Source organism: Triticum dicoccoides, chromosome 7B (assembly GCF_002162155.2).
Source record: "Triticum dicoccoides isolate Atlit2015 ecotype Zavitan chromosome 7B, WEW_v2.0, whole genome shotgun sequence".
Lineage (NCBI taxonomy): Eukaryota > Viridiplantae > Streptophyta > Magnoliopsida > Poales > Poaceae > Triticum > Triticum dicoccoides.
The window spans coordinates 597,227,743-597,238,138 of NC_041393.1; positions in this window are offsets into that span (position 1 = coordinate 597,227,743).

Sequence of the window (10,396 nt, forward strand, 5' to 3'; positions counted from 1 at the left end):
TCCGGAGTGGTCCGGAGGTAATGATTTATATATAGGAAGTCCAGTTTCGGCCACCGGGAAAGTTTCGGGGGTCATCGGTATTGTACCGGGACCACCGGAATGGTCCCGGGGGTCCATCGGGTGGGGCCAACTACCCCGGAGGGCCCCATAGGCTGAGGGGGCGTGGGAACCAGCCCCTGGTGGGCTGGTGCGCCCCCCTTGGGCCTCCCATGCGCCTAGGGTTAGAAACCCTAAGGGGTGGGGGCGCCTCCACTTGGCTTGGAGGCCAAGCCACCCCTAGGGCCGCCCCCCTCCCTAGATGGGATCTACAAGGGGCCAACGCCCCCCTAGGCCCCTATATATAGTGGAGGGGAGGGAGGGCTGCCGCACCTGAGTCCCTGGCACCTCCCTCCCTCCCGTGACACCTCTTCCTCCCCTCTTGCGCTTGGCGAAGCCCTGTCGGGATCCCGCTACTTCCACCACCACGCCGTCGTGCTGCTGGATCTCCATCAACCTCTCCTCCCCTTGCTGGATGAAGAAGGAGGAGATGTCTCTCCCAACCGTATGTGTGTTGAACGCGGAGGTGCCGTCCATTCGGCGCTAGGATCATCGGTGATTTGGATCACGACGAGTACGACTCCATCAACCCCGTTCACTTGAACGCTTCCGCTTAGCGATCTACAAGGGTATGTAGATGCACTCCCCTCTCTCTCGTTGCTAGTCTCTCCATAGATAGATCTTGGTGACTCATAGGAAAATTTTGAATTTCTGCTACGTTCCCAAACAGTGGCATCATGAGCTAGGTCTATTGCGTAGATTCTATGCACGTGTACAACACAAAGTAGTTGTGGGCGTTGATTTTGTTCAATATGCTTACCGTTACTAGTCCAATCTTGTTTCGACGGTATTGTGGGATGAAGCGGCCCGGACCGACCTTACACGTACACTTACGTGAGACAGGTTCCACCGACTGACATGCACTTGTTGCATAAGGTGGCTAGCGGGTGCCAGTCTCTCCCACTTTAGTCGAAACGGATTCGATGAAAAGGGTCCTTATGAAGGGTAAATAGCAATTGGCATATCACGTTGTGGTTTTGTGTAGGTAAGAAACGTTCTTGCTAGAAACCCAAAGTAGCCACGTAAAACATGCAAACAACAATTAGAGGACGTCTAACTTGTTTTTGCAGGGTATGCTATGTGATGTGATATGGCCAAAAAGGAATGTGATGAATGATATGTGATGTATGAGATTGATCATGTTCTTGTAATAGGAATCACAACTTGCATGCCGATGAGTATGACAACCGGCAGGAGCCATAGGAGTTGTCTTAATTTATTGTATGACCTGCGTGTCATTGAACAACACCATGTAATTACTTTACTTTATTGCTAAACCGTCAGCCATAGTAGTAGAAGTAATAGTTGGTGAGACAACTTCACGGAGACACGATGATGGAGATCATGATGATGGATATCATGGTGTCATGCCGGTGACGATGATGATCATGGAGCCCCGAAGATGGAGATCAAAAGGAGCAAAATGATATTGGCCATATCATGTCACTTTTGATTGCATGTGATGTTTACCATGTTTATGCATCTTATTTTCTTAGAACGACGGTAGTAAATAAGATGATCCCTCATAATAATTTCAAGAAAGTGTTCCCCCTAACTGTGCACCGTTGCGAAAGTTCGTCGTTTCGAAGCACCACGTGATGATCGGGTGTGATAGATTCTAACGTTCACATACAACGGGTGTAAGCCATATTTACACACGCGAAACACTTAGGTTTACTTGACGATCCTAGCATGTACAGACATGGCCTCAGAACACAAGAGACCGAAAGGTCGAGCATGAGTCGTATAGTAGATACGATCAACATGAAGATGTTCACCGATGATGACTAGTCCGTCTCATGTGATGATCGGACACGGCCTAGTTGACTTGGATCATGTAATCACTTAGATGACTAGAGGGATGTCTATCTGAGTGGGAGTTCATAAGATGAACTTAATTATCCTGAACATAGTCAAAAAACCCTTTGCAAATTATGTCATAGCTCTCGCTTTTAGTTCTACTATTTTAGATATGTTCCTAGAGAAAATATAGTTGAAGGTTGACAGTAGCAATTATGCGGACAGTAGAAGGCTTATGTCCTTAATGCACCGCTCGGTGTGCTGGACCTCGAACGTGGTCTGTGGATGTCGCGAACATCTGACATACACGTTTTGATGACTACGTGATAGTTCGGTAATGTTAAATGATTTAGAATTGAGGCACCAAAGACGTTTTTGAAACGTCGCGGAACATATGAGATGTTCTGAGGGCTGAAATTGGGATTTCAGGCTCATGCCCATGTCAAGAGGTATGAGACCTCCCGCAAGTTTTCTAGCCTACAAACTAAGGGAGAAGATCTCAATCGTTGAGATTATACTCAGATTGTCTGGGTACAACAATCACTTGAATCGAGTGGGAGTTAATCTTCCAGATGAGATAGTGATGTTTCTCCAAAGACATTGCCACCAAGCTACTAGAGCTTCGTGATGAACTATAACATAACAGGGATAGATATGATGATCCTTGAGCTATTCGCAATGTTCGACACCGCGAAAGTAGAAATCAAGAAGGAGCATCAATTGTTGATGGTTAGTGAAACCACTAGTTTCAAGAAGGGAAAGGACAGGAAGGGATACTTCATGAAACGACAAATCAGTTGCTGCTCCAGTGAAGAAACCCAAGGTTGAACCCAAACCTGAGACTAAGTGCTTCTGTAATGAGAGGAACGGACACTGAAGCAGAACCACCCTAGATACTTAGTAGATAAGAAGGCAAGCAAGGTCGACAGAAGTATATTGGATATACATCGAATCAAATGTGTACTTTACTAGTACTCCTAGTAGCACCAGGGTATTGAGATACCGGTTCGATTGCTAAGTGTTAGTAACTCGAAGTAAAAGGCTACGGAATAAACGGAGACTAGCTAACGGTGAGCTGACGATATGTGTTGGAAGTGTTTCCAAGGTTGATGTGATCAAACATCGCACGCTCCCTCTACCATCAAGATTAGTATTAAACCTAAATAATTGTCATTTGGTGTTTGCGTTGAGCATAGACATGATTGGATTATGTCCATCGCAATACGGTTATTCATTTAAGGAGAATAATGGTTACACTATTTATTTGAATAATACCTTCAATGGTCTTGCACCTAAAAGAATGGTTTATTGAATCTCGATCGTAGTGATACACATTTTCATGCCAAAAGATATAAGATAGTAATGATAGTACCACTTACTTGTGGCACTGCCATGAAAGTCATATTGGTATAAAACGCATGAAGAAGCTCCATGTTGATGGATCTTTGGACTCACTCGTTTTTGAAAAGTTTGAGACATGCGAACCATGTCTATTGGTGTATACGCATGAAGAAACTCCATGCAGATGGATCGTTTGGACTCACTTGATTTTGAATCACTTGAGATATGCAAATCATACCACATGGGCAAGATGACTGAAAAGCCTCGTTTTCAGTAAGATGGAACAAGATAGCAACTTGTTGGAAGTAACACATTTTGATGTGTGCAGTCTAATGAGTGCTGAGGCATGCGGTGAATATCGTTATGTTCTTACTTCACAGATGATTCGAGTAGATGTTGTATATTTACTTGATGAAACACAAGTCTGAATTATTGAATGGTTCAAGTAATTTCAGAGTGAAATTGAAGATCATTGTGACAAGAGGATAAAATGTCTATGATATGATCATAGAGATGAGTATCTAAGTTACGAGCTTTGGCACGCAATTAAGACATTGTGGAAATTGTTTCACAATTAATACCGCCTGGAACACCATAGTGTGATGGTGTGTCCAAACATCATAGTTTCACCCTATTGGATATGGTGCGTACCATGATGTCTCTTATAAAATTACCACTATCGTTCATGGGTTAGGCATTAGAGACAACCACACTCATTTTAATAGGGCACCACGTAATTCCGTTGAGATGACACCGTGAGAACTATAGTTTAGAGAAACCTAAGCTGTCGTTTCTTGAAAGTTTGGGGCTGCGACGCTTTTGTGAAAAGTTTCATCGTGATAAGCTCGAACCCAAAACGGATAAATGCATCTTCATAGGATACCCAAAATGGTTGGGTATACCTCCTAATTCAGATCCGGAAGCAAAAGTGGTTGTTTCTAGAAACGGGTCCTTTCTCGAGGAAAAGTTTCTCTCAAAAGAATTGAGTGGGAGGATGGTGGAGACTTGATAAGGTTATTGAACCATCACTTCAACTAGTGTGTAGCAGGGCACAGGAAGTTATTCCTGTGGCACCTACACCAATTGAAGTAGAAGCTTATGATAGTGATCATGAAACTTCGGATCAAGTCACTACCAAAACTCGTAGGTCGACAAGGATGCGTACTGCTTCAGAGTGGTACGTAATCCTGTCTTGGAGGTCATGTTGCTAGACAACAATGAACCTATGAGCTATGGAGAAGCGATGGTGGGCCCGGATTCCGACAAATGGCTCGAGGCCATAAAATCCGAGAGAGGATCCATGTATGAGAACAAAGTGTGGACTTTGGAAGAACTACTTGATGGTCGTAAGGCTGTTGGGTACATATGGATTTTAAAAGGAAGACAGACAATGATGGTAAACATCACCATTAAGAAAGCTCGACTTGTTGTTAAGATGTTTTCCGACAAGTTAAAGGAGTTGACTACGATGAGACTTTCTCACTCGTAGCGATGCTAAGAGTCTGTTGGAATTATATTAGCAATTACTGCATGATTTATGAAATCTTGCAGATAGGATGTCAAAACATTGTTTCCTCGACTATATCCTTGAGGAAAGGTTGTATGTGATACAACCAGAAGGTTTTGTCAATCGTAAAAGATGCTAACAACTATGCAAAGCTCCAGCAATCCTTCTAGGGACTGGAGTAAGCATCTCGGAGTTGGAATATACGCTTTGATGAGATGATCAAAGATTTTGGGTTTATACAAAGTTTATGAGAAACTTGTATTTCCAAAGAAGTGAGTGGGAGCACTATAGCATTTCTGATGATTATATGTTGTTGACATATTGTTGATCGGAAATGATGTAGAATTTCTGGAAAGCATATAGGGTTATTTGAAAAGTGTTTTTCAATAGAAAACCTGGAATAAGCTGCTTGAACATTGAGCATAAAGATCTATGAGGATAGATAAAAAAAACGCTAAATGGTACTTTCAAATAAGCACATACCTTGACATGATCTTGAAGGTGTTCAAGATGGATTAGTCAAAGAAGGAGTTCTTGCCTGAGTTGTAAGGTATGAAGTTAAGAGTTAAAGCTCGACCACGGCAGAAGAGAGAGAAAGGAAGAAGGTCGTCCCCTATGCTTCAGACGTAGGCTTTATAGTATGCTATGCTGTGTACTGCACCGGAAGTGTGCCTTGCCATGAGTCAGTCAAGGGGTACAAGAATGATCCAGGAATGGATCATTGGACAGTGGTCAAAATTGTCCTTGGAGTAAATAAAAGACATGTTTCTCGATTATGGAGGTGATAAAGAGTTCGGCGTAAAGGGTTACGTCGATGCAAGCTTTAACACCTATTCGAATGACTCTGAGTAGAAAAACGGATAGGTATAGTGGAGCAACCATTTGGAATAGCTCCAAGTGGAGCGTGGAAGCAGCATTTACAATATGACATAGAGAATTGCGAAATACATACGGATCTGAATGTTGCAGACCCGTTGACTAAAACCTCTCTCACAAGCAAAACAAGATCAAACCCCAGAACTCATTGAGTCTTAATCACATGGTGATGTGAACTAGTTTAGTGACACTAGTAAACTCTTTGGATGTTGGTCACATGGTGATGTGACCTATCAGTGTTAATCACATGGCGATGTGAACTAGATTATTGACTCTAGTGCAAGTGGGAGACTGTTGGAAATATGCCCTAGAGGCAATAATAAATTAGTTATTATTATTATATTTCCTTGTTCATGATAATCGTTTATTATCCATGCTATAATTGTATTGATAGGAAACTCAGATACATGTGTGGGTACATAGACAACACCATGTCCCTAGTAAGCTTCTAATTGACTAGCTCGTTGATCAATAGATGGTTACGGTTTTCTGACCATGGACATTGGATGTCGTTGATAACGGTATCACATCATTAGGAGAATGATGTGATGGACAAGACCCAATCCTAAGCCTAGCACAAAGATTGTGTAGTTCGTATGCTAAAGCTTTTCTAATGTCCAGTATCATTTACTTAGACCATGAGATTGTGCAACTCCCGGATACCGTAGGAATGCTTTGGGTGTACCAAACGTCACAACGTAACTGGGTGTCTATAAAGGTGCACTACGGGTATCTCTGAAAGTGTCTGTTGGGTTGGCACGAATCGAGACTGGGATTTGTCACTCCGGTTCACGGAGAGGTATCTCTAGGACCAATCGGTAGGACATCATCATAATGTGCACAATGTGACCAAGGGGTTGATCACGGGATGATGTGTTACGGAACGAGTAAAGAGACTTATCGGTAACGAGATTGAACAAGGTATCGGGATACCGACGATCGAATCTCGGGCAAGTACAATACCGCTAGACAAAGGGAATTGAATACGGGATTGATTGAGTCCTTGACATCGTGGTTCATCCGATGAGATCATCGTGGAACATGTGGGAGCCAACATGGGTATCCAGATCCCGCTGTTGGTTATTGGCCGGAGAGTTGTCTCGATCATGTCTGCATGGTTCCCGAACCCGTAGGGTCTACACACTTAAGGTTCCGTGACACTAGGGTTGTAGAGATAATAGTATGCGGTAACCTGAATGTTGTTCGAAGTCCCGGATGAGATCCCGGACGTCACGAGGAGTTCCGGAGTGGTCCGGAGGTAAAGATTTATATATAGGAAGTCCAGTTTCGGCCACCGGGAAAGTATCGGGGGTCATTAGTATTGTACCGGGACCACCGGAAGGGTCCCGGGGGTCCACCGGGTGGGGCCACCTATCCCGGAGGGCCCCATAGGCTGAGGGGGCGTGGGAACCAGCCCCTGGTGGGCTGGTGCGCCCCCCCTTGGGCCTCCCATGCGCCTAGGGTTAGAAACCCTAAGGGGTGGGGGCGCCTCCACTTGGCTTGGAGGCCAAGCCACCCCTAGGGCCGCCGCCCCCCTCCCTAGATGGGATCTACAAGGGGCCGGCGCCCCCCTAGACCCCTATATATAGTGGAGGGGAGGGAGGGCAGACGCACCTCAGTCCCTGGCGCCTCCCTCCCTCCCGTGACACCTCTTCCTCCCCGCTTGCGCTTGGCGAAGCCCTGCCGGGATCCCGCTATTTCCACGACCACGCCGTCGTGCTGCTGGATCTCCATCAACCTCTCCTCCCCTTGCTGGATCAAGAAGGAGGAGATGTCTCTCCCAACCGTATGTGTGTTGAACGCAGAGGTGCCGTCCATTCGGCGCTAGGATTATCGGTGATTTGGATCACGACGAGTACGACTCCATCAACCCCGTTCACTTGAACGCTTCCGCTTAGCGATCTACAAGGGTATGTAGATGCACTCACCTCTCTCTCGTTGCTAGTCTCTCCATAGATAAATCTTGGTGACTCGTAGGAAAATTTTGAATTTCTGCTACGTTCCCCAACATCCAAAAGTCCATCTTTATGGATTCTCTTCATGCGCTTTACACCGGTATGACCCAAACGGCAGTGCCACACATATGTTGCACTATCATTATCATATTTGCATCTTGTGGCATCAATATTATGAATATGTGTATCACTATGATCAAGATTCAATAAACCATCAACATTGGGTGTATGACCATAGAAGGTTTTATTCATGTAAACAGAATAAAAATTTATTCTCTATCTTAGATGAATAATCGTATCGCAATAAACATGATCTAATCATATTTATGCTCAATGCAAACACCAAATAACATTTATTTAGGTTCAACACTAATCTCGAAAATATAGGGAGTGTGCGATGATGATCATATCAATCTTGGAACCACTTCCAACACCCATCGTCACTTCACCCTCAACTAGTCTCTGTTTATTCTGTAACTCCTGTTTCGAGTTACTAATTTTTAGCAACCGAACAAGTATCAAATAACCAGGGGCTACTATAAACACTAGTAAGGTACACATCAATAACCTGATATCAAATATACCCTTGTTCACTTTGCCATCCTTATTATCCACCAAATATTCAGGGCATTTCTGCTTCGAGTGACCAATTCCTTTGCAGTAGAAGCACTCAGTTTCAGGCTTTGGTTCAGCTTTGGGCTTCTTCACGGGAGTGAAAACTTGCTTCCCATTCTACTTGATGTTTCCCTTTCTTTCCCTTTGCCATTTTCTTGAAACTAGTGGTCTTGTCAATCATCAACACTTGATGCTCTTTCTTGATATATACCTTCGTCGATTTCAACATCACGAAGAGCTCGGGAATTGTTTTCGTCATCCCTTGCATACTATAGTTCATCATGAAGTCCTAGTAACTTGGTGATGGTGACTAGAGAACTCTGTCAATCACTATCTTATCTGGAAGATTAACTCCCACTTGATTCAAGTGATTGTAGTACCCAGACAATCTAAGCACATGCTCACTAGTTGAGCAATTCTCCTCCATCTTTTAGCTATAGAACTTGTTGGAGACTTCATATCTTTCTACTCGGGTATTTAATTGAAATATTAACTTCAACTCCTGGAACATCTCATATGGTCCATGACGTTCAAAACGTCTTTGAAGTCCCGATTCTAAGCCGTTAAGAATGGTGTACTAAACTATCAAGTAGTCATCATATTGAGCTAGCCAAACGTTCACAACGTCTGCATCTGCTCCTGCAATAGGTCTGTCACCTAGCAGTGCATCAAGGACATAATTCTTCTGTGCAGCAATGAGGATAATCCTCAGATCACAGATCCAATCCGCATCATTGTTACTATCATCTTTCAACTTAGTTTTCTCTAGGAACACATATAAAACATAGGGAAGCAACAACGCGAGCTATTGATCTACAACATTATTTGCAAAATACTATCAGGACTAAGTTCATGATAAATTAAAGTTCAATTAATCATATTACTTAAGAACTCCCTCTTAGATAGACATCCCTCTAATCATCTAAGTGATCACGTGATCCAAATCAACTAAACCATAACCGATCATCACGTGAAATGGAGTAGTTTTCAATGGTTGACATCACTATGTTGATCATATCTACTATATGATTCATGCTCGACCTTTCGGTCTCAGTGTTCCGAGGCCATATCTGCATATGCTAGGCTCGTCAAGTTCAACCTGAGTATTCTGTGTGTGCAAAACTGGCTTGCACCCGTTGTAGATGGACGTAGAGCTTATCACACCCGATCATCACATGGTGTCTGGGCACGACGAACTTTGGCAATGGTGCATATTCAGGGAGAACACTTTTATCTTGAAATTTAGTGAGAGATCATCTTATAATGCTACCGTCAATCAAAGCAAGATAAGATGCATAAAAGATAAACATCACATGCAATCAATATAAGTGATATGATATGGCCATCATCATCTTGTGCTTGTGATCTCCATCTCCGAAGCACCGTCATGATCACCATCGTCACCGGCGCGACACCTTGATCTCCATCGTAGCATCGTTGTCATCTTGCCAACTATTGCTTCTATGACTATCGCTACCGCTTAGAGATAAAGTAAAGCAATTACGGGGCGATTGCATTGCATACAGTAAAGCGACAACCATTTGGCTCCTGCCAGTTGCCGATAACTCGGTTACAAAACATGATCATCTCATACAATAAAATATAGCATCACGTCTTGACCATATCACATCACAACATGCCCTGCAAAAACAAGTTAGACGTCCTCTACTTTGTTGTTGCAAGTTTTACGTGGCTCCTACGGGCTGAGCAAGAACCGTTCTTACCTACGCATCAAAACCACAACAATAGTTCGTCAAGTTAGTGCTGTTTTAACCTTCTCAAGGACCGGGCGTAGCCACACTCGGTTCAACTAAAGTTGGAGAAACAGACACCCGCCAGCCACCTGTGTGCAAAGCACGTCGGTAGAACCAGTCTTGCATAAGCATACACGTAATGTCGGTCCGGGCCACTTCATCCAACAATACCGCTGAACCAAAGTATGACATGCTGGTAAGCAGTATGACTTGTATCGCCCACAACTCACTTGTGTTCTACTCATGCATATAACATCTATGCATAAAACCAAGCTCTGATACCACTGTTGGGGAACGTAGTAATTTCAAAACAATTCGTACGCACACGCAAGATCATGGTGATGCATAGCAAAGAGAGGGGAAAGTGTTGTCCACGTACCCTCATAGACCGAAAGCGGATCGTTAGCACAACACGGTTGATGTAGTCATACGTCTTCACGATCCGGCCGATC